Below are 23,520 nucleotides of genomic sequence, written 5' to 3'. Positions count from 1 at the left end.
AAGCTTCAGCTGATCCAAAATGCTGTAGCCAGAGTGCTGATTGGGACTGTTTCCAGAGAACATATAAATCCCACATTGAAATGACTTCACTGGCTACCACTTTGTTTCTGGTCACAATTCAGAGTGCAAATTATAACTTATAAAGTCTTATACAGCTTGGGCCGAGGCTATCTGAAATCCTGTATTGCCCCACCTGAGCCTTCTCAAATTTGAAGATCCTCAGGGGAGGGTTCTTTTTCTTTCCCACCACCTTCAAGGGCAGATTTGGTGAGGACACAGGGGGTCTAATCTGCACTGCAGAAATAATCCAGTTTGACTTGGCTTTAACTGCCATGGCACAATGCTATGGAATTCTGGGATTTGTAGTTTGGATGCCCTATCTTGAGAAAAAAGCATGCCAGGTGCAGGTGAGGGATAAGATCCTCCCATTGTTGCAGGCTAGAGCAACCCTGGAGCAGCTAAAACCAACCAAAAACTAATATGAACCAATGAAATTGCAGTTTCAAATAAACTTTGTTGACCTATTGACATCACAAAAGTGAAAACCTTACCCCTAAATATGTTAGTGTCACATGTGCTGTGGAAGATATAGTTGCACTACGCTCAGAAAAACATGGGAGGAGACCAGATGGTGCTTGAAGATTAGTAGCTAACCAGTAGAATGCTTTGCAAATGCTTGCTTGTGACCAAAAATGAATAAAATACCTTGAATACCTTTTAATTTTGCTCAGTCATCTTTGTGAAACTATTCACCTCAACTGTGCAATTGGATTCAACTAGTGGTATTCTCTATTCCTGTATAATTCTTTTGCTCAATGCACTGGGCAAGCAGACTCACTGCTACTTGGTGGTGACAGTTTTGTGAGCTATTTAGCCTTCACTCTCAGACAGCTCTGGTGCCACAACAAACTACACATTCCAGGAATCCACAGCATTGAGCCATGGCAGTCAAAGTGGTATCAAACTGTATTATTTCTGCAAAGTAGGTTAGACCAGGAGAGAGTCTTCTTATGGAACTGTCTGCCATGTGAGACTAGACAGTGTTTTGGACCAAGGCTGTCTAAAAGCCTGTATCTCCCCATGGGAGCTTCTCAAATTGGAAGATCCTCAGAAGAGGGTTTTCTCTCAGTCCCTTGCTGGCAACGAAATACTTTTTTATTTGAATAAGTGTGTGTTTGGTGACTAAATGGCCATGTGGAAAGGTCTTCAATGGGGTGCATGTGCTGCGTTGTTTTTAAATTGTACTTGTGATGGTTTTAAATGGGATTTTAGATTATTTCAAAGTGTTGATGTTTTAATATGGTACCATCTTTAAATGCATTTTAAATTTTTTATCGATTTCTAATGCATGTATTTTGTTTTAACTCTTGTGTGAGTTGCCTTGGGTCCATTCAGAAAAAATGCAGGGAAATAGATGGATGGATGGATGGATGGATGGATAGATAGATAGATAGATAGATAGATAGATAGATAGATAGATAGATAGCATTTTTGGGCTATGTGGCCATGTTCTGGAAGAGTTTATTCCTGATGTTTTACCAACATCTGTGGCTGGCATCTTCAGAGATTGCTGGCATGGAAGTGAGTGGGGCATATATATACTGTATGACCCTTGGTTGAGAGGATGTGATCTGCATGTTAATTTCTGTATTGGTCTGTTATTCAATGGCAAGGCTTCAGGATATCTATTTAATTAATGATCCATTGTCTGCTGGGAAATCCCCCTGATGCAGGGTCACACAGTGTGTGTGTGTGTGTGTGTGTGTGTGTGTGTGTGTGTGTATCTCCCCCATTCACTTCCATGCCAGCATTCTCTGAACATGCCAGCCACAGATGCTGGCAGAACGTCCTAGACACATCCATCTTACACCCATCTTGCCATTTCCCTTGCGTAGGTGGTAGGACTGTGTACTCCACTGAGGTAAGAGGCTATGGTGATGATGGCATTGCTGCTGATAAGGTCTCCCAGGTTAGACAGGTTTTCATGAGGAGCCAGAGAAAAATGTTCCAAACATCTACTGGGCAGCAGCAGCAGTAGGGCACATGAGTATGAAACTGGATCTCTAAGGCCCTATTAAGACATTCTTTTTTTTAAGTGCGACCACCTGAATAATCTCATGAACGCATTCCAGTTTTGTTGTTCACACTATTTTTTAAAATTGGAACTACATCTCTGTGAGATCTGTTGCTCACACGTGTCAGCACTGCTCATAAAAATGGAGTCGATGATGTGAATATATTCAAAACACGTTCAAGACATGTAGAGTTTTATCCTGGTTTATACCTGGTCTGTTCACATTGGTTATTCACACAGCCGACAATGCAAATCTTTTAGGAAAACTCGGGGAAAACCCCGAGACTGACTATGCTATCCTATATATATATATATATATATATATATCTCCTATTATTATTATTATCCCAGGTTCAGTGGTTTTTTTGACATCCCCCTACCCAACTTAATCAGATGCATTCAAAATGCATGTGAACAACAAAGATTCTACTGAGACAACAGCAGTGGCACCATAATTAGGGCTTGTCTACAATATTAAACCCAGTATTAAAAAAAAAACCCTTCACTCAATCTGAATTGGCAGTGATCTGGCCACATGACATTCTGATAAATTTGCGTTGGGTGCAGGGCTTTGAGGTGCCTGAGTGCTCTGATCTGAAGAAAAAATAATCTTGATTTTCTCCAGAATTTCATGGAAAATTTGGTTGAGCAGATGTGTGCATGGGTGGCAAATTAGTGTGAATTGGTTGAGCAGATGTGTACATTGGTGGTAGAGGGAGAAACCTGTAGCAGGTTGGGTGGGACAGACTGTAAGGGATACATGGTCGTTCTCACCAGGAAGTGACAACTGTCAAAAGACTTCAGGAATTTTGAGTGGCTCATTTGCCACTTTTTAAAAAGGGTGCTGTGTTTGTGCACATAATGCCATATCAGTATATTTCCTTGGTTAATATTTATATCTGTATCTGCATTAGAATCATCCAAAGCATTGTATTCATATTGTCATGTATGGATGCAAGAGCTGGACAGCGAAGAAGGAGGATAGGAGAAAAATGAATTATTTTGAAATGCGGTGCTGGACAAGAGTGCAAAGGATAGTGTGGAGAGCCAAAAAGACAAATAAATAGGTCCTAAAGATCAGGCCTGAAATCTCCCTGGAGGCCAAGATTATAAAGCTGAGGTTGTCATACTTTGGCCATGTCATAGAATCATAGAAGCCATGACTCACTGGAGAAAACAATAATGCCAGGAAAGGGGAGGGATGAAGAAAGAGAGGATTACTGTGTGCTAGATGTATGGAATCTATTAAGGACGTCACGGGTATGAATTTACAGTATCTAAGCAGAGCAGTGGAGGATAGAGAGTCTTGGAGATGTCTCATCCACAGGGTCACCATGAGTCAGGATTGTCCTGAAGGCGGTTAACAACAAATTTGAGCATCACCCATTAACTACTTAATGAGTGTATAGAAAATATCCTGTTAGCAAGGTTCTTGCTTGTACCAGGCCAGCCAACAGGAGTATGACAACTAAAGGGAAAATGTGTATGTTCGCATGCTTGAGTAAATGAAGTGAAGCAGCCACAGACATATGAAAATGATTCATGGAAAGTGGTTTGTGGGCCACCATTTTACAATGAGACAACTTTGGAATAGGGGAACATGTGGCTACTTAAGACAAATTTGCTGCAGTTTGCCTTAGTGCCTATAGTAGTAATGTAGACAAGCCCAGCTTTGCTACACATTTGGAAAATTCAGGGCCCATCCAGATTTCACCGTAGGTATATACAAGCCCCAACTATAAAAGAGCTAGTACAGCACAATTGTAAACCACATCCTTTACTTTGGCAACCCTGTGATGAGAAAATCCAAAATGAAACAGATAATGCTGGAGGATGAGAAGAGCAGAGAAGTATGAGTAGCACTGGGTCTGATAACATAACTCAAGCTGAAAGGGCATTCAGCTGCTGATATGCTCCAAGGTGAAAGAAAAATCTGAAGCTGTACAATGTATTCAGTTGGAACATGAGTTGTGACAAGGATGAATCAGGAAAATTCTCAAGCCAGTTAAATAATCCAACTCTTGCTTCCCTTCTCTCTTATCTGCAGCCTGATGGAACTGAGACCACGTTGTAATAAGGAGACGGTAAACATAGGCTTTTTCTGAGCACAGCCCTACTTAAGACTGCTCAGATGTTCAAAGGTTGCTCTACACAAAAATTTAACCTGCACTGAAAACTGGAGGTTGGGTAGAAGGATCCTGACTAGTCTTTCCTCAGCATTACAAGTTTATGGTATGCAATGATTTTGTTTGTAGAGCATTTTCATAGAATCATAGAGTTGGAAGAGACCTCAAGGGCTATCAGAGTGTTCCTCCTAATGTTGAGGTGGAATCTCTTTTCCTGTAACTTGCATCCATTGTTCCGGATCCTATTCTCTGGAGCAGCAGAAAACATGCCTTCTCCATCCTCAGTGTGACACTCCTGCAAATACTTAAACAGGGCTATCATATCACCTCTTAACTGTCTCTTCTCCAGGCTAAACATACCCTAAGTCGTTCCTCATAAGGCATGGTTTCCAGACCCTTCACCATTTTGGTCACCCTCCTTTGGACACTCTCCAGCTTGTCAACATCCTTTTTGAATTGTGGTGCCCAGAACTGGATATTGTGACTAGCAGGACCTACTATATTAAATAATACATCACCTGCAATCTTAGTTATGTGATTGAATGCAGACATGCAGAATATCATCTGCTGTACGTGGAGAAAAAAACAATCACAGACCTGTGTACACATTTCAGTAATATCAAGTCTACAGCCCTGATGAGGAGATGGAACAACCATTGACCAGGCATTTCAGCTCGAAACATCACAGCCTTCCTAAGTTGTCCCTGTTTCATATTGAGGCACCATGTCCTTCAGGCATTTGGGGCAAAAGGGAGAACTTGTGGCTTTACTGACTTAAAGCACTAATACTATATGGCCTCATCTTTAGAGGATAATACTATCACCCACCAAAGAATTCCTGAAACTGTTCTGAACTGCAACCATGGATGCAGCTCAGTTTCCTTTTTAGCAACTGAAGGCAAAAGGTTCGTTTTATATTTTCTAGTTCTGTTTATTAATCTCTCTCATGCACTGCACACAATATGGCAGGGGCAGGGACATTAGGTTGTTTGCCCTGCCTAGTTTATAACAACTGGTTTTAAATCTGAGTTGATACAGTTTTTATGATAACTGGGATTATTATTTTTTCTTTTGCCAAGACTTTTATTGATTGTTTTGTCTTGCAGTTGTATGTTACCTAGACTTTGTAACTGACTTTTAAAAATGTTTTATTGAGCATTTTAGCCACTTGGGACTATCTTTAGGAAACATAAATCTCTGAAAGGTTTACCCAGCGCTCTTAAAGCCACCTTAATGAGATAGAAGGTCGCTGACAGATTATTTCCAGATGAAATAGATTTGATTTTCCAGCAATCCAAGAGCAGCACAGCACTGGGAGAGACACAATGTCATGCAATAAGGTCCAGCCAAAGATGGCACTAACACAGTATAATTGTAATATAAGAGCATTATCTTGTCCCTTGCTTGCTTGCTTATTACACAGGATGATTACAAATGGAAGTTGTCTGGACCACTGTAAAATTCTGTAATGGTGTTGGAGGATAAAAGCCTCCTACCTTTTTATACCCTCCTCTTGAATCAAGATGAATCTCTAGGTATGTTCATTGTTGTTGTTGTTATGTGTCTTCAAGTCATTCTCAATACATGGTGACTCTAAGGCCACGTGTTTTTCTCAAACCACTCAAACCACTTGGCCAGGCTGTTTCTCTATGTTCATACCCTCCAACATTTCACAGATGAAGATCAGGATGCATTTGGCCAAACAGCACCAGAGCTTGGACAAGACGGCAAATGTTATTAATGAGGAATAACACACAAGATAGGAGAGCCTGCAGCAGTTTGCTTTAGCCTGAGCCTACTGAGTAGGGCAGGTGCCAGCATGGCTTAGGGATTTGAACGTTGGATGATGACTCTGGAGGTCAGGGTTCGATTTCCACTCAGCCATGAATCTCACTGCTCTCATCCTCAGGGGAAGGCAATGGCAGACACCCCCCCCCCCCCCGGAACAAATCTTGCCAAGAAAACCCCATGATAGGGTCACTTTAGGGTCCCCATAAATCAGAAGTGACTTGAAGGCACACAACAACAAACATTCAACTTGACCATCCATGGATTTTCGGTATCCATGGGTGATCTTGGAACCCAATCCCAACTGGTATCAAGAGTCCACTGTACAAAAGAAAGGTTATACAGGGCATTGTGTTTTTTTTAAAGTAGATTTTTGTTGCTTAATCTTAAATGGCCAACTGAACAGAGAAAAATGAATAAGGTACTGCGCTTAGAGTGGGAAAATGAAATGCATAGAGGACACGATGGGGGAGACCTGGCTGAATGAGAATATGTGTGAAAGGGATCTAGGAGTCCTAGTAGACCACAAGTTGAACATGAGTCAACAGTGCAATGGGGCAGCTAAAAAGGCCAATGCAATTTTAGGCTGCACCAATAGAAGTATAGTGTCTAGATCAAGGGAAGTCATAGTGCCACTCTATTCTGCTTTGGTCAGGCCCCACCTGGAATACTGTGAACAGTTCTGGGCACCACAATTAAAAAAGGACATTGAGAAACTGGAGCCATGCGTCCAAAGGATACCAAGTATCACAGGGTTTTCTTGGCAGGATTTGTTCTCAATTTATTATCATTATTATTTTGTCCTCTGAGCCCTGGAATAAAAAGCGGAGGCCTGGCCAGGGTTGAGTGTGATGCAGCATGTCTTATGCACCTTCTTTCCCTGAGGCACAGGGTCATTCATTAAGGTTATTATGATTTATTTCTGTTGTTGTTATGTGCCTTCAAGTCATTTTTAACTTATGGCAACTCTAAGGCAACCCTATCCTGGGGTTTTCTTGGCAAGATTGGGATGATGATGATGATGATGATGATGATGATTTTGTCCTCTGAGCCCTGGAATAAAAAGCGGAGGCCTGGCCACAGAAGAGAGCAATGTTAACACGTCTTATGCATCGTCTTCCCTTCAGGTGCAGGATCATTCATTAAGGCTATTATTATTATTGTTGTCATTGTTGTGTCTCTACAAGTTGTTTCTGACCTATGGCAGCCCTGAGGCGAAAGGATCATGCGCTTTTCTTAGTCAGAATTTGTTCACAGTTTACTAAGTATTATTATTATTGTTCTGGAATAAAAAGAGAGGGGTTTTCTTGTCAGGAATTGTTCACCGTTTATTGTTTATTATTATTGTCCTGGAATAAAAAGAAAGGTTTTATTGGCAGGATTTGTTCAGTGTATTGTTCAGTGTTGTTGTTGTTGTGTCTCCTCAGCCCTGGAATAAAAAGCAAGGCCCAGCCAGGGAGGAGGGTGATGTAATGTGTCTCTGCATCTTCTTCAGGTGCAGCTGGGCATTCACTGTTATTATTATTTGCTGTTGTTGTTGTGTGACTTTCAGGTCGTTTCTGACTCATGGCGACCCTGAAGGGAAAGCATTGCGGGCTTTTCTTGTCAGGATTTGTTCTCAGTTTATTGTTGTTTATTATTATTATTATTATTATTATTATTATTATTATTATTATTATTATTATTATTATTGCCCTGGACTAGAAGGCGCAGGGCCAGCCAAGGGGCGACCGCCTCGCCTCAGACCAGCGCCTGCCTCCTCCATTTTCTATCACAAATCGCGCCCACGCTCCGCCTCCTCCCCCCCCTCAACATCCGGGGCTCCAGTCTCGCGCTGCTGCGCCAGTTGCTGCCGCAGCTGCTACCAGAGAGCGCGAGCCAGGAGAGGGGAGGGAGGAGAGAGAGAGAGAGATAGCTCGCGCGCTACCGCGCATGCGTGCCTACGTGCGGCCGGCGGTTGGTCGGGAATTAGAAACGCCTAACTTGGCTGTGGATGGGAGGGGGAGGAGTGAAAGAGGGGGGAGGGGAGGAAGATAGGCTCCAGCGCGCATGCGCTCCCGTCAACCTTTCACGAAAGAGAGAGAGGGTGGGGTAGGGGAGATGAGGCAGAGAGGCTCCAGCGCGCATGCGCTCACATCAACGTTCTACTCGAGAGAGAGGGGGGGGTAAGGGAGATGAGGCAGAGAGGCTTCAGTGCGCGTGCGCTCACGTCAACGTTCCACTTGAGAGAGAGAGCGCGCTTGTTGGAATACAGCGCAACGCTTACTGCCGGCTTCTCTCTGCTCCTCCTCAGCGCGCATGCGCCAAAGTCAACGTTCCATTCGAGAGAGAGAGAGCGCGCGCGCTTGGGATACACTACTATCGGCTTCCTCCTCCTCAGAGCGCGTGCCCTCACGTCAACGTTCGACACCGTGGGGCTGTTGCGCGCGCACGTCCAAGGGAGAGGCGCGCTTGGAATACATACAACCCGCACGACGCTCCTGCTCCCTCTCAGCGCGCATGCGCTCACAACGTTCGACTCCCGGTGCGCGCATGCCCGAGAGGGAGAGCGCGCTTGGAATTCCTACAGCGCACAGCGGTCCTCACTCGGGAGCGCGCACGCACGTACCTACGTACGTCACTCAGGGGGGGAGGAGGAAAAGAGCGTACGCTTGGAATACGAAGGGAAGGTGCAGCAGCAGTAGTACTGTAATAGCAGCAGTAGCAGAGGCGGCGGGCCCGCGCCCAGGCGTGACGTCATCCCTCCGCGCGCGCGCGCCCTTCTCCAGTTCTCGCGGCGGGGCTCTTCTGCGCATGCGCGGGCCTGGCTTTTCTGGCTTCTCGGCCTGCGCCTCGCCTGAGGGAATTGAGGGAAGGAAGGAAGGAAAGGGAAGGGGCTGCCGAGGGTGGCTGCCTTCCTCGTGTGGCCTCGGGAGGCTGAAGGGGAGGAGGAGGGTCCGGGGCGGAGGGAGAGATGAGCGCGCGGTCCCCGCTGAGGGCCAGCGACGAGAAGGAGAAGAAGCAGCAGCAGCAGCCGTCGCCCTCGTCCTGGTCGCCTTCTCCGAGCGAATGAACTGAGGCTCGGCCGGCGAGGCCCGGTCTGGCCTAGGCTTCGTTCTGCAGCCTCCTCTTCCTCCTCTTTAACAGCGGGGTAAGTGGGCCTTTTGTGGCTTCATCCACACGGGAGAAATAAAGCGCTTTAACTCTGGCTCAAGGCTGTGAATTCTGGGCCCCACAACAAACTCCAACTCCCAGAATTCCATAGCAGCCGAGCCAGACAAAGCGTTAAAGCGCTGCCAAACCGGCAGTGCTAGGGAATCCTGGGAACTGTAGTGTTTGTGAGAGACGCTTAGCTTTCTCTGGTGCCACGATAAACTACAGTTCCCAGAATTCCATAGCACTGAACCAGGGCAGTCAAAGCAGCCGGACCCCAAACAGTACAGCTAAAGACATAGAAAAACAATCGAGTGGTCCCAATATTAAATGCAGGGGAGGGGGCTAGCCTTCCTCCCAGGATCCTCCTCGCTTCGCCTGACGTTTTGAGGAGGAGAAGGAGCCGAGTGTTGTTGAGGGAATGGGATGCGTCACTGCTTTTCAAGTCCTCTCTCTCTCTCTCTCTGTGTTTCTGACTTAAGGCGACCCTAAAGCCAGCCTAGGATAGGCGGGGGTTTTGGGGGGGGGGTCACAATTTCTTAAAGGGAGGCTGGCCATGGCCTCCTCCTGAGGCTGAGAGAGTGTGGCTGGGCCAAGGTCACCCTTGTTTTAAACCTTGGATCCAAAACACTGCAGAAATACTCCAGTTTGAGACCGCTTTAGCTGCCCTGGCTCAATGCTAGGGAATCCTGGGAACTGTAGTTTTGTGGCACACTTAGCCTTCTCTGTCAGAGAGAGCTCTGGTGCCAGAATAAACTACAATTCCCAGGGTTCCCTAGCACTTAGCTAGGGCAGTTAAGACGGTCTCAAACTGGGTTATCTCCGCAGTGTGTTTTGGACCCTGGGCTCCAGAGTCATAGTCCAATCCTCAAACCAAGACACCCTTCAACTCCCTCCCTCTCCCCCCGCTTTGCTCCGCATAAAAACACTTTGATTGTTCGTTGTGCATGTTTTCATTCTCTCTCTGGCTTTGCTTCGCGAACAAAGATATGTATATTCATATTTTAACATTTGGTAAGGAAATAGCCTCCTTCTTTTGCCTCCTCAGGTTCCCAGCACCCTCCTTGCATTTCTTTTTCCTTCCAGGACAGAAAGGTTTGGGGGGAGGAGGAAGGGGATGATGGGCCTCCAAGTCTCAGTTCCCCTCCCCCAAGCAACTCTGAGTCTCTTCTCCCCTTTAAGGACCACTGGGGTACATCCATACACTGCCTGTCACAGTAGTTGTGTCTAACCTCAGCAGGAGAATATTATCAGTCTATTCAGTGATTCCCAAACTTGGGTCCTCCAGGTGTTTTGGACTGCAGCTCCCAGAGTTCCTGGCAAGGTGGCTGGGGCTTCTGGGAGATGAATTCCAGTTGCTTATATTACTATATCAATGATTGCCAAACTTTGGCTTTCCAAGTGTTTTGGACCCCAGCTCCCATAATTCATAGCAAGGTGGCTGGGGCTTCTGGGAGATGAATTCCCAAACACTTGGAGGATGAAAGTTTGGTCTATGTCATCAGGGCTCTGGACACACTAACCAGCCCAAAGGCCTCTGCCCCAAGGAGCTTACACAAGGCGGAAGCCTCAAGAAGAGAGAGAGGAGGAGAGGAAGTGGGTTCCCAGGGGAGCAGTGGAAGAATAGGTCTCCAGTTTATTTCTTTCTTTCATGTGTTTATTTCAAAGATTTATATCCCGCCTTTCTCCCACAATGGGAGCCAGTTCCTGGTGGTGGGTTTCTTATCCCTTCCCCTCTTTCTCCTTAGGGATGAGAGGGAGGGGAGAGGGGTGAATGCTTTAGAAGGCCTTACATGGACAGTTTTAGTGCTGCTAAGCCAAAGGCAAGGTGCCTTTTTCTCCCTCAAAAGTGTGAGAACAAGGTTTAAAAACACACAGTCTCATAGTAAGTGGTGCTTTGCAAATCTCATAGGTGTGCTACTAAAACCTTTGCTTGCAGGAAAAATCCTTTTGCCTTCAGCAGAACTTTCCAATGAAGCGTAGGATACAGATGCTTTGAGCGTCTTCTGTATATGGAAGGAGTTACTAAATGGGCTTGCACCTCCGTGTTTCAGACTTGATTTCTTGGCACTCATTGTTTGTGTCAACTCAATCTGGTGGTGATGTAGGATGATGTCTCTTTCTTTCCCTGGAGGGATGGCGGTGGTGGGCGCGGGGGCTCCTTGCCTGCCAGGATTTATTAATTATGGTTATGAGCACACATTCTATTCCTGCTGCGGAGCATTCTCCTATCATTCATGGAGAACCATTAATAAAAGCAGCTATTTATAAAGCACCCCACCCTGCTGCACAATCCATTTTGCTAGGTATATACTTTCAAATGTGCAATATTTATAAAGCAGTCTGCCTTACTGATTGCCTTCCTACGCACAGCAGCGGCTGCCACTGACTCTGTGAGAGAGAGAGAGAGAGAGAGAGAAAAGGTGTGGGAAAGGGAAATGAATCAAAACAAAAAAAGGTTATGTAAATGTGCTGCCTCTTGTGGCATTTTGCATAGCTGAAGTGGGGTGTGAGACAGCGTATTTCTGAGGGCTGCACCACTGCCCTTTGAAATAGAAAAGTTAATTAGGTGTATTTTTTCCCACAGCTTGCAAAGTGCACTTGTATAATACAGGGATTGTGTGGCTGTTTATGGTGCATATTTTTGTTAAGGGTTTTTATCTGTTGTATGCTAAAAAGAATTCCAGATTCTGCACTGAGAAAAGAATAATTCTGCAGACTGTGAATTATGTAACTCAAGCAGATTTAACATATTTGTTATATTTTGTGTTTGTTGCTTGTGGTAGTTGTGGAGAGAGGTAAAAAATTATATATAATGCTGGACCTTTGACCTCTGGAAATTATAAGGAGCCTTCTTATTTCCCAATTTCATTAGACACTCTGCACACAATGTCGAAGGGCCTTAACTGGTTGAAATTTGTTTTTACAAATATGTATGAAATAAAAGCTGCGATTGCCTTAATGTTGAGCTTCAGCTCAGTATGCACATCATCATCATCACCATCATTATTAATTTCATTTTATGCTGTCTTTGTCCCCAAAAAGGACCCATGTTATCTCATGAGATAATAAAACCCCACCCTTTTGTACTTCTACATTGTGTTTACAGAGTATGCATACCTCTGGTGCTGATAGTTTCAAATGGGTTTCTATAATGTGGGATAACAGGATGAGTTTTGAAAGCAGTTTTGGGCCTATGACAGCAACAAGCTGCAGTGTTATTTTGATGTAATTATTGTCTTGCGGATGAGGGACTGCTTCTGAGTTTAAATGATAGAATTGCATCTGTATTGAGGAATTGATCTGTAATTTTTTTTATGACTTTGTTGTCAAAGAAGGTATCTTGGCACATGGTGAAGAGCATGTATCATATTCTAGTCTTCAGGAGAGTGACATTTCCTTCCTATGTTTGTGACTTATCAGCAGATCAGTTCTAAATTTTTCTTCTGCAAAGTTTTTTTTGCTACAGAAGTAGCAATCTGAATATGACCCAGCAATTTTTATTCAGTTTGCAGTCAGGGTGTCCGCTTTGCTAAAGGTAAAGAGTGAAGTTAGGCCTTTAGTACTCTAACCTTGGCTGCCCAGAGCCCTGAAGGAAGAAGGAATCAAGAGAACCAGTCAGTTGTCTTTCCCCGCTCTTAATAAAGCTGTAAATAGGGAAGTTGGAAGCCCGATCTGGAAAAAAATGGTGAATATGTGGATTTAGTGTAGCCAGGTAATCTTCTTCTGGGACTCTGTTTTCTTTCAAGAGCCAGATGGGTGGAATATTTATACATATGGATGACAGCTCAAGACTAATTCTAAACATGGCAAAATAGTTTTAGAGCTGACTCTCATCAGACTGCTTTCCACACACTGGAACCAGACTTACTGCCTTTAATGTAGGATCCCATGAAGCAGACTTTGCGTCTTCCATTTTAAAACTCTTGTGCTTCTCTCACCATATTAAGAAAATATCTGGCAGTCAGATCCTGTTGATTTTTCCCTAGTATAATGTGAGGATTGGGGTGCTAAATGAGAAATACTTTCATGAAGAGCATTTCACATTCTTTATTGATATTACTTGATATTCACTGGGGTCTGGTCCAAAACACACTGCGGAAATAATCCAATTTGAGACAGCTTTAACTCCCCTGGTTCAGTGCTAGGTAATCCTGGGAATTGTAGTTTATTGTGGCACCAGAGCTCTCTGACAGAGAAGGCTAAATGTCTCACAAAACTACATTTCCCAGGATTCCCTAGCATTGAGCCAGGGCAGTTAAAGCAGTCTCAAACCGGATTATTTCTGCAGTGTGTTTTGGGCCTCTATAAAGCAGGAGGATGTTTCCATTTTGTAGTTGAACTGAGTTAAAGAGCTAGTGCCTTCATTGAAAGCCTGAGAGGTACTATGGACTCAGTTTTCTCACCTCATTGACCAATTTTAGCTATCGTTTTCAATGGTTGTTAGAACTTTGTCCTCATTTATCCTATCAGTCACCATTTAAGATGAATTAACATTTTAGAATCCATTCACCTGCTTATAACTATGTTGTGTTTAAAATGTCTAGGTGGTCTTGTTAGTCTGTTGCAACAAAACAAAGACCTGTAGCGATTTAACAGCCAGCAGCAGGTCCAGTTAGCTACTTGCCTAGAGTAAAGAGGGCTTGGCCCAAGTCAGTAGCAATTGCAGTCTGCTCTTAACAGCTCTGCCATTATTCATACTGGAATACTACAAAAATATATAGTTGGCTTTCTACATTTGTGGCTTTGACTTTTGCAAATTTGATTATTTGCGGTTTTACTTAATATGTTCTCTCTAGGAATCTCTAAGTCCTCCAGCAAAAATCTGCTGGAAGTTTACTATTGCAGCACTTCTCTGGGCATTTGTAGGTCTTCCAGCAGGATTCTGTGATCAACTTCTGGCAGATGTTGACCATAGAAGTGCACTGGAGGACCTGGAAATTCCTAGAGAGGTGTTTCCTTAGAATCATAGAGTTGGAAGAGACCACAAGGGCCATCCAGTCCAACCCCCTGCCATGCAGGAAATCACAATCAAAGCATCCCCGACAGATGGCCATCCAGCCTCCATTTGAAGACCTCCAAGGAAGGAGACTCCACTACACTCCGAGGGATGAGTGTGTTCCATTGTCGAAGAGCACTTACTGTCAGGAAGTTCCTCCTAATGTTGAGGTGGAATCTCTTTTCCTGTAGCTTGCATCCATTGTTCTGGGTCCTGTTCTCTGGAGCAGCAGAAAACAAGCTTGCTCCCTCCTCAATATGACATCCCTTCAAATATTTAAACAGAGCTATCATATCACCTCTTAACCTTCTCATATCACCTCTTAACCTTTTTTTTATTTGTGGTTTTTCCACCTTCATGGGGATCCTTCACCTCTAACGCCAGCAAATGTGGAGGGACCATTGTATGTGATCCAAGTAGAGTTCAAAGAGATAGCAATGTGAGTCTGGAAAACCAATATGGAAAAGTATCTATTAGCACTTTTTAGACTAACTTAAAGAAAGAAGCTGGTAGCATGAGCTTTTATACACTGGAGCTTGCTTCCTCAGATGCATGTAGTAGAGAGGAAAATCCAGTGTCAGAACTGTATAGCAGTCTGTGAGAATGTCCATAGGAATGCAGAACTTTGTTAGTGTGGAGATGAGGTGACAAGTTCAGTTTTAACAGTGGTCTTTAGAGGACAAGGCAGGAGGAAGGATGTTGCCTAAAGCCAATGTGATCAAACAGATTATGTGTAAAGTGAGCTTTATGAGGCAAAATCTTATATGTTACAGAACATATAACTTATACAGTTGGCCCTCCTCATCCTAAGGACTGGAGTGCAGCTTTGGTGCAGCTTCTGGCCTCTTAAGATGTGTGTGTCATTTAAACAGCATACCTCCAAAGTGACTTGAAGCAGCTTTATTTTGGCCTGTCTGTTCGGGCCCTTAGAAACATCAGCTTTAAACATAAACATCTGTATTAACATGTGTAGTGTTCTGGATTAGATGCCATACCAGGATTGGGGAGATCCACTGTCGGATCTTCCTTCCAAAACTTATTTGGTGACCAGAGACAAGTTACTGGCCACACTGATGTAACACTAAACCATGGAATGAGCCTAGCATCTTCTTGCTCCCACCTCTTTCCACACTGCTTGGAAAAGAAGTTCAGAAGCATTTGCTTTCCTTAAATTCAGCTACTGTAATTGTTCTTCACTTATTTTGGTCTAATGGGAACTCTGGCTAATTGCAAAACAAGCCACCTTCATACCACAAGTTACAGAAAGGCTGCCTGAAATGAAGCACAAGTTACAGAAAGGCTGACTGAAACTACGATCCCTGATTTGTACAAGTGAAAGCAATACCCTCAAAACCCTTCCATCAGCCTTTTCTGGCTAATTCTGTCATTTGCATTCTGTCATAAGAGATTATGGAAATTGCATTCCAAAAACAGCTTGAGGGCCACAGTTACCTGTGGCACTGCAACATGAACTCTTTGGGAGTGGATATAAATAATAATGCTTTAGGAAAAAAACATATGGGGAGATGGTTATTGTTGTGCACCTTCAAGTCGTTTCCGACTTACAGGGACCCTATCATAGAGTTTTCTTGGCAAGTTTCTTCAGAGGGGGTTTGTAATTGCCATCCTCTGAGGCTGAGAGAATGTGACTTTTCCAAGGTCACCCAGTGGGCTTCCATGGGTGATGGAACCCTGGTTTTCTAGTGTCCTAGTACAGTGGCCAAACCATTACCTGCTTTTACATGAAATGTGCACCCCACAGTTCTGCAAGCCTGAAGTGCAAAGATTCCTCAGTTTAGCTTCCATCTATACAAACGTAGTCTTGACTTCATAGAATACTTGACTGAAGTGAAATAGATGGTCATTTGTGTAAAGTCCATCTCTAAAATGTAGTAGAATCATAGAGTTGTTAGAGACCCCAAGGGCCATCCACTCCAACCCCCTCCTGCCATGCAGGAAGGACTCCCAACAAGTGGCCATCTGGTCTCTGTTTAAAAACCTCCAAAGAAGGAGCCTCCATTATACTCCAAAGCTAATGCATTCCACTCTTGAACAGCTCTTACCATCAGTTCTTCCTAATGTTTAGGTGGGTTCTTGTTTCCTGTAGTCTGAATAGTAGTTAGTATTAAACATGATGCTTTAGTTCATAGTTTGTTATTTCATTTTTAAAAACTCAAGGAAGTTCTCTTAAAATTTTCCACACTGATCCCAGGTAGTGTGTCTGTAAGCTAAATTTCAGCTGCCAAGTACTGAAACATTTAACCAAAGTTTAATTAAAAATTAATATTGAACAATCTAAATTTGGAGTACAGCAATAGCTTTTGGATGGAATGGTCTGGGCAAATGGTGCTCTGTTTTGTATAGTTTCTTTCTAACCTGTCTGGGTTTAGAATCAGACATACAGTTAACATGGTGTACTGACACCAAAAACATTCAGAGGATTCAACCGTATGAAAACACTTCCATTCCAGATGGTTCCACGGGGAGAAACATGCTTATATTGCTTCTCTTATGAAAGTGGATAGAGCTTTAAATACTTAATTTTGGTTGTTGTTGTTGTTAACTGCCCTTGAGTCATCCCCAACTCATGGTGAGCCTGTGGATGAGACATTTCCAAGCCCCCCTGTCCTCCACTGCCTTGCTTAAGTCTTGTAGGTACATGCCTGTGAACTTACAAGATGTTCTCTGATTCAGTCTATCCACTCGATGTGTAGTTTACTTCTCTTTTGACTGCCCTCCATTTTCCCTAGCATTACCATGGGCCCTTTGTACATGCGGGGGATCCATTCCAGACCCCCTCCCCAGCATATGGGAAAAACTGTGGGACCTCAAGTTTTGTTGATTTCAATGGCGCTGTGCTCCTGTGTGCGCTGCTGCACATGCACTGTTTTGCCCCCCTGGGCTTGCCATCCCTGTGAGCTCAAGTTCGCATACAGCAAGCCCGCTGTGTTGTCTTTTCTAATCAGTATTGCTTTCTCATGCTGTGACCAAAGTACGGTAGCCTTAATTTGGTTGTCTTGGCTTCCAGAGAAATTTCTGACTTTTTCTCCTCAAGAACCCACTTGTTTGTCATTTTTTCTGTCTCTGGCATCCTTAGCTCTCTTCTCCAGCACCATATTTCAGAAGAGTTAATTTTCCTCTTGCCTGCTTTCTTCACTGTCCAGCTCTTGTATCTGTACATGGTGATTGAATAATTGCTGCCCTTCCCACTCCTAGTCTTCTTCTGATTTCCTGACTGCAGTCTCCATTCTGGTCAGTGTTTGATCCAAGGGAATTCTTTATCTGGTTTTGATTTCCTCATTGTCTAGGTTGAATTTATGTAGTTCCTCTGTGGTCATTGTTATTATTTTCTTTATGTTCAGCATTAAACCTACCTTTGCACTTGCTTTTTTTAACCTTCTTTAGTACTTGTTCCACATCTAAGATGTTTTCTGCTAGTAGTATGGTGTCATTTACATATCTTGGATAGTTGATGTTCCTTCCTCCAGTCTTCATTCCTCCGTGTGAGTCTAAACCTGCTCTTCTTATGATAGTCTCTGCATACACGTTGAACAAATAGGGTGATAGGATGCAGCCTTACTGGACCCTTTTTCCAGTTGGAAGCCATTCTGTTTCTCTATATTCTGTACTAACAGTAGCTTTTTGTCCTAAGTACACATTTCTCATCAGTATTAACAGATATGTTGGCATCTCCAACTCTTTAAATACCGTCCATAGTTTTGCTTCGGTCCCTAGCACCTCTTCTTTTCCTGAACCCCACTTGTTTCTCTGGGATTTCTCTCTCCATGTGTGGTTGGAGTCGGTGCTACAGAATATTTAGCATAACTTTTCGTGAATGTAAAATTAATGGTATGGTCCTATAGTTGCTGCAGTCTTTTGTGTGTCCTTTTTTGTGGATGGGGATATATAATGATAGTTTCCAGTCTGTTGGCCACTGTTTTGTTTTCCATATTTGTTGACATATTTTTGTTAGCACTTGGATTGATTCTGTCTGTGTAAATTCAATTGGAATATCATCTGTTCCTGGTGATTTATTTTTCCCAATTTCTCTTATTGCAAATGCAATGTTGTGTGTGTTAATTTGGATGTAGAACAGTGATTGCTGATTAAGTAACACAGCCAGAGGTCCACCAATTGGTCCTCCCCTTCTGGTGTGATTGTAAGCCCTCTGCCTTCTCTCAAGCTGCAGTGAGGAATTATCCCTATGATCTCTGCTTAGCTGTGTGCCACTTTAGAATTCTGAATGTTGACAGGCTGCATTTGATAAAGATGACTGACACAACTTTGCCAACCAATCTCCATACTCTGGTAATTTTAAGTAAACTTACTTGTTGACAATAAGTGTTGCAGTCCAGGCTGTGCTTTTATTTGTGCAGATTGCTTTGTTATTACTGCTGTTTTCAAAAGTGCTAGAGCTGTGAGCCTCTGTTTTCAAACATGTATTCCACTGAATGAGTTTAGGATTGAAGTGTGAATTGGTTCTAATCCAGGTATTACAGTTTAATTGGTTTATTGTTAGATTCTAGGGCGTTGTAATGTTGCATGAGTGTTTTTAAACAAATAAAATGGGTTTAAAATTAGATTAGTTTTTTACACTGCATTTAAAGTGGAACATCTAATTTGCAGAAAAGTGGACAGAATTCATATTTCTTATTTATGTCAGTCAAACATGGTCAACTGATGCAGTACTTAATGGCTGCCTGGGTAAGAAATCAAGACAATGATGCAAAGATAGAACTGTGTTAAGATTTATATTATTCATTTTGGTATTATATAAAGTACAAGTAATTATCCATATGTCATGTTGATTGTAGAGATTATAAGTAATCTATACATATATTATGTTGATTATGGAAGTACTCTAATTTAACTGAATAAGGGAGAGCAGAAAGTTTTCTGCACCCAGACCTGAAGCATGTGTGTGGGTTACTGGCTACTTTATTATTAACTTATGGGGGAGTAGCACATAACATTTGAGTCAGCTGTTCATCAAATTTAACTGGAAGTTAGATTTTGCCACTTCAGAAGTTATGGAAGTCGCTGATTCATGATTTTAGTTTTAGCATTCTGGGTTCTGAGGATAGTTTATACTCACAGAATGTGCTCCAGTATTTGTAAATTGCCCTCATGGAATTCGGGACACTGTGTTCTCTTTATAATAGATTTGTTCGTCAGCTGTTTTATTTATACTGATGTTTAAGTGAATGCTATTTATTAATTCGTATACTATTCTATTACTGTTTTCTAACAGGGAAATGGGGCTGGGAGAAAAGGGAGGATATACCAGTAAATACAAGAAATTGACTTTTGTGTCGGTCCTGAAAAATCACTTTATATATCTAGAATTATTCCTTCAGTTGTTTAAAATGCACTCTTTAAGTGTATAGCATAACATTGTATGCCCCAGTTTGACAAAACTTTGTGGTGCTCTTTGTTTCAGTAATTACTGCAATCCAGCTAACAGACAGTGTTTTGAGCGAAGCCTTCGTAAATAATGTAGAAACAGATGACACCCAATACCTTCAATAATTAAATATAGCATTTTAATTGACTTTTACCAGATATCTGAATAATCAAAATTCAATTTTATATATATCATAGCCACAAAGTGAAAGAGAATGTATTTTTAGATTTGTAAGGAGGCATATGGGATTTTTGAGTATCTAATATTGGGTTGCAGTAAGTTGGAAATGACTTGAAGGCACACAAAAACAGCAACAGCAAGCAACCAAACAGGCGACATTTTTAAAACGCTTTAAGAAGTAATGAAGAAGAGGTTGATGTATTTCATACAGTGACCATACTGTATGTTACACTTTAGAGCTGCATAGGTAAGCTTACCTTCAATGGTAACAGGCGTGACTAGTTAACTGTATTCTAATTGTATTCTAAACACTTGTTCCTGCAGCTTTTGTATTTAATGAAACAGATTAGCAGTGTATAATAGTCATAATAAAAGTAACAACAGTAAAATTGATGTGTTCCATGAGGTTTTCCATATCAGTTGTCATATTAGGTAAGGTATCATACTGTCAACCAGATTTGTTTCCATAAACTTTCTTCTGAGCTGCTTTGTTACAATGAATTTGCTGAATGTAGGCATAATGAATTGGATCCTCACGCTGTTGCCGAGGACCCACCATGTGTCTCCAAGACTTTTCAGAGGGCTCCTTGGGTGAAGAGGAATAGCAGGGGGGGGGGGGGGGGATGACCACTCTGCATTCTTCTTTGCATAATAATAAAACTAATAATAGAATCATAGAGTTGGAAGAGACCATAAGGGGGCCATCCAGCCCAACCTCTTGCCATGCAGGAAGTCAAAGCAATGCACTCCGAACACATGGTCATCTAGCCTGTGTTTAAAAACCTCTAGAAAAGGAGACCACCACACTCTGAGACAGTGTATTCCATTGTTGAACAGCTCTTACCATCAGGATGTTTTTCATGTTTAGGCAGAATCTCTTTTCCTTTAGTTTGAATTCATTGCTGTTTTCCTAGTATCTGGAGTAGCAGAAAGCAAGCTTGCTCCATCTTCAATATGACATACATAAACATGACTATCATGTCAACTCTTGACCTTCTTTTCTCCAAGCTAAACATACTCAGCTCCCTAAATTGCTCCTTATAGCCCATTGTTTCCAGACTTTTCACCATTTTGGTCACTGTCCTCTGGACACTATCCAGCTTGTCAGTATCCTTCTTGAATTGTCATGCCCAGAAATGAACACAGTATTTCAGGTGAGGTTTGACCAATGCAGAATATAGTGGTTCTGTTGCTTGCCTCAGTCTGGACACTGTACTCCTATTGGTGCAGTCTAGAATCGCTTTGGCTTTTCTAGCTGATGTATCTGACTCTTGACTCCTGTTCAGGTTATGGTGTCCTAAGGCTCCCAGATCCCCTTCAAATGCACTGTTGTCAAGGTAGATGTCAACCATCGTATATTTGTGTATTTTATTTTTACTACCTAAATGTAATTCCTTACATTTTCCCTGTTGAAATTTATTTTGTTAGTTTGGGTCCAGCAGGTAATTTTGAATTCTAACCTTGTCCTCTGGGATATTTGCTACCCCTCCTAATTTAATATCATCTGCAGATTTAATAAGCATTCCCTCAATTCCAACATCAAAGTCTTTGATGAAGATGTTTAATAGCACTGGGCCCAGGACAGAACCCTATGGCACCCTGCTGAAGTCACTGCTCGGCAGTATGAGGAGAAGCTATTGCTAAGCAATTACAAATCCACCCAACAGTAGCATTGTGCTGTCCACATTTTACTAGCTTTTTTGCAAGAATATCATGGGAGGCCTTGTCAAAGGTCTTACTGAAATCAAGATACACAATATTTTTTAGATTGTAAGCCTGAAGGCAGGGAACTGTCTAATTTAAAAAAGTGAGCTGCTCTGAGAGCCTTTGTTGCTGAAGAGCGGGGTATAAATACTCGAGATAAATAAATAAATATATCCACAGCATTCCCTTCATCTACCAAGCTTGTAACTCTATCTAAACAAACCAAACACATTTGGACAATTGATTTAGACAATTATGATTAAGGCTTTCACATTTTTACATTTCATAAATATACATAATAGTACAACTTACATTATATTATATTATGAGTGCAGCATTTTATGTTGCTAATGCAGTAAAGCAAGCTTGAGTTTGATATGAAAATAAGTTGCATGTTTTTCAGTTATCTGAAATTCTGTTTTCCCAACCTCCTGTAGAAATGTTTTCACTCATGGATTCAAGTGTAGATAAATGATGCATTCTTAGTCACTCACAAGAAGCTGTGGGATTTACCTACATATTGACTCACCATTAGATTGAAGAGGTCTATTCTTGTTGGTAGTAAACAACAGGATGCCAGTCATTGTTTCATCTTTATTGTATTGGATATGTTGTGTAATGGCTATCTGGATAACTTTTCTTTTTTATCATATAGTGAACAGTGTAATAGTAATAATGTAGTAGTGATATAAATTTCACATCCTCCATCACATATGATATAAAATGTTATAGATTTATAGAAATAGTGTTATATCTCCCCTTAAGGAATTATGTCAGGATAGTTTATAGTCTCAAGCACCAGAAAAATCCCCGTGGAGAGAACCACACTAAAATCATGGATGTTCTTAAACACCTGACTACTGCTGTTAGAATTTAAAATTATTTCACTATTTTCATTTTATTTAATGTATGTTGTTTTGAGGGCTGCTTACGCCCTAGAGAAATGCTAGAAGTAAGTAAGGTTCTTTTGTGCTCTTCATGGTGGTGCGTGGTAGCTTTTGTGTTTGAAAAGAAAATACTTTGAGATTTAGAGATGCACAAACCTTATATTATAGCCATGCTTATCCTCAAAATATGCATAAGGGGGGATGGTGCTGTATGCTGTAACACAGGAGGTTGAATGAGGTTGAATGAGGTTGCTGTGCTGCGTGTCAATTGCAAATCCATTCTTGCTGCCTCCTATCACTTGTAAAATACTTGTATCTATGCCATGCATTCTATGATTATTCATAATATCAGATTCTTCTCAATCCAATGCTGTAATATAGGTGGCTGTTGTGATATAGTGGTAATTGTATAGCCATGTGTGCATATGAAGTCTTGATTCTGCTCATTATCTCCATAAAATACCAGAGCTGCTTCACTATGTCAGCACAGTGCTCCTGAACATTTATCAGATGGCCAGAATCGTAAAGTTGGAAGAGACCACAAGGGCCATCCAGTCCAAGCCCCTAAGGCCAGGTCTAGAGATGTGAAGGCCTGGGGAAAAGCCCAGAAAAATTTGGGGGAGGGGCTGTCCCCCCATTTTTTTCCTGAATCATGCTAAAATAAAACATTCCATAATTTATTTTTTTCAGGTTTTTTTCAGATTTTTCCCCATTTTCTCATTTTTTTTCCTATTGTTTTTCCCCCCGGCCTTCACATCTCTATCCAAATCTCTAGTAATAATATTTGCAGGGCTGGGGAGTAGGAGTAAGGAGTAAGAGGATTTTACAGGAGCAGGAGTATTATATTATACTGTACATGCAAACACCAAAACAAAAAACAATTTTATTATATTGCACTGAGGAAGGGAGTGGGAGGCAAAGAGAGACACTTACACACACACACACCACACCAGCCTTGCAAAGCAACTGGAGCTTTTTCCCAGGGCTGGGGAGTAGGAGTAAAGAAATAAGAGGTTTTTACAGGAGTAGGAGTAACATTAAGAAAAAATATCTCACCCTGGAGTAGGACAAGGAGTAAGCCGGTATGACCAATGATGATGAACCATCTAGACACCTGAGGTTGGGGTAAAATGTGCAAAACAAAACAAAACCTGCCATAGAAATTTCTTTGATGTGGGTGATATTTCAATGATGTTCTTTTGAAAGATGTAAATGGGCCCTGCTGC

At 42.2% G+C, this 23,520-nt stretch overlaps 1 protein-coding gene across 2 annotated transcripts in view; it reads left to right on the top strand.

Annotated features, from left to right (window-relative positions):
• The first annotated feature begins 8,620 nt into the window (after positions 1-8,620).
• LOC149315226 (protein phosphatase 1A) overlaps positions 8,621-23,520 on the top strand; it is a 46,341-nt gene continuing 31,441 nt past the window's right edge. Inside the window, exon 1 of one of the 2 annotated variants that reach the window (XM_089522781.1) lies at positions 8,621-9,118. The gene's annotated coding sequence lies outside the window, so the exon portion shown is untranslated. The remainder of the gene's footprint in view (positions 9,119-23,520) is intronic. The other variant, XM_089522780.1, reaches the window with a different exon arrangement.

The sequence above is a fragment of the Sceloporus occidentalis genome, unplaced genomic scaffold (genome assembly GCF_023333645.1).
Source record: "Sceloporus occidentalis isolate IW3139 unplaced genomic scaffold, rSceOcc1.0.p SCAF_4, whole genome shotgun sequence".
Classification (NCBI taxonomy): domain Eukaryota; kingdom Metazoa; phylum Chordata; class Lepidosauria; order Squamata; family Phrynosomatidae; genus Sceloporus; species Sceloporus occidentalis.
Note: the sequence above shows the minus strand (reverse complement) of the source record. Positions and strands in the feature narration are given on the sequence as shown.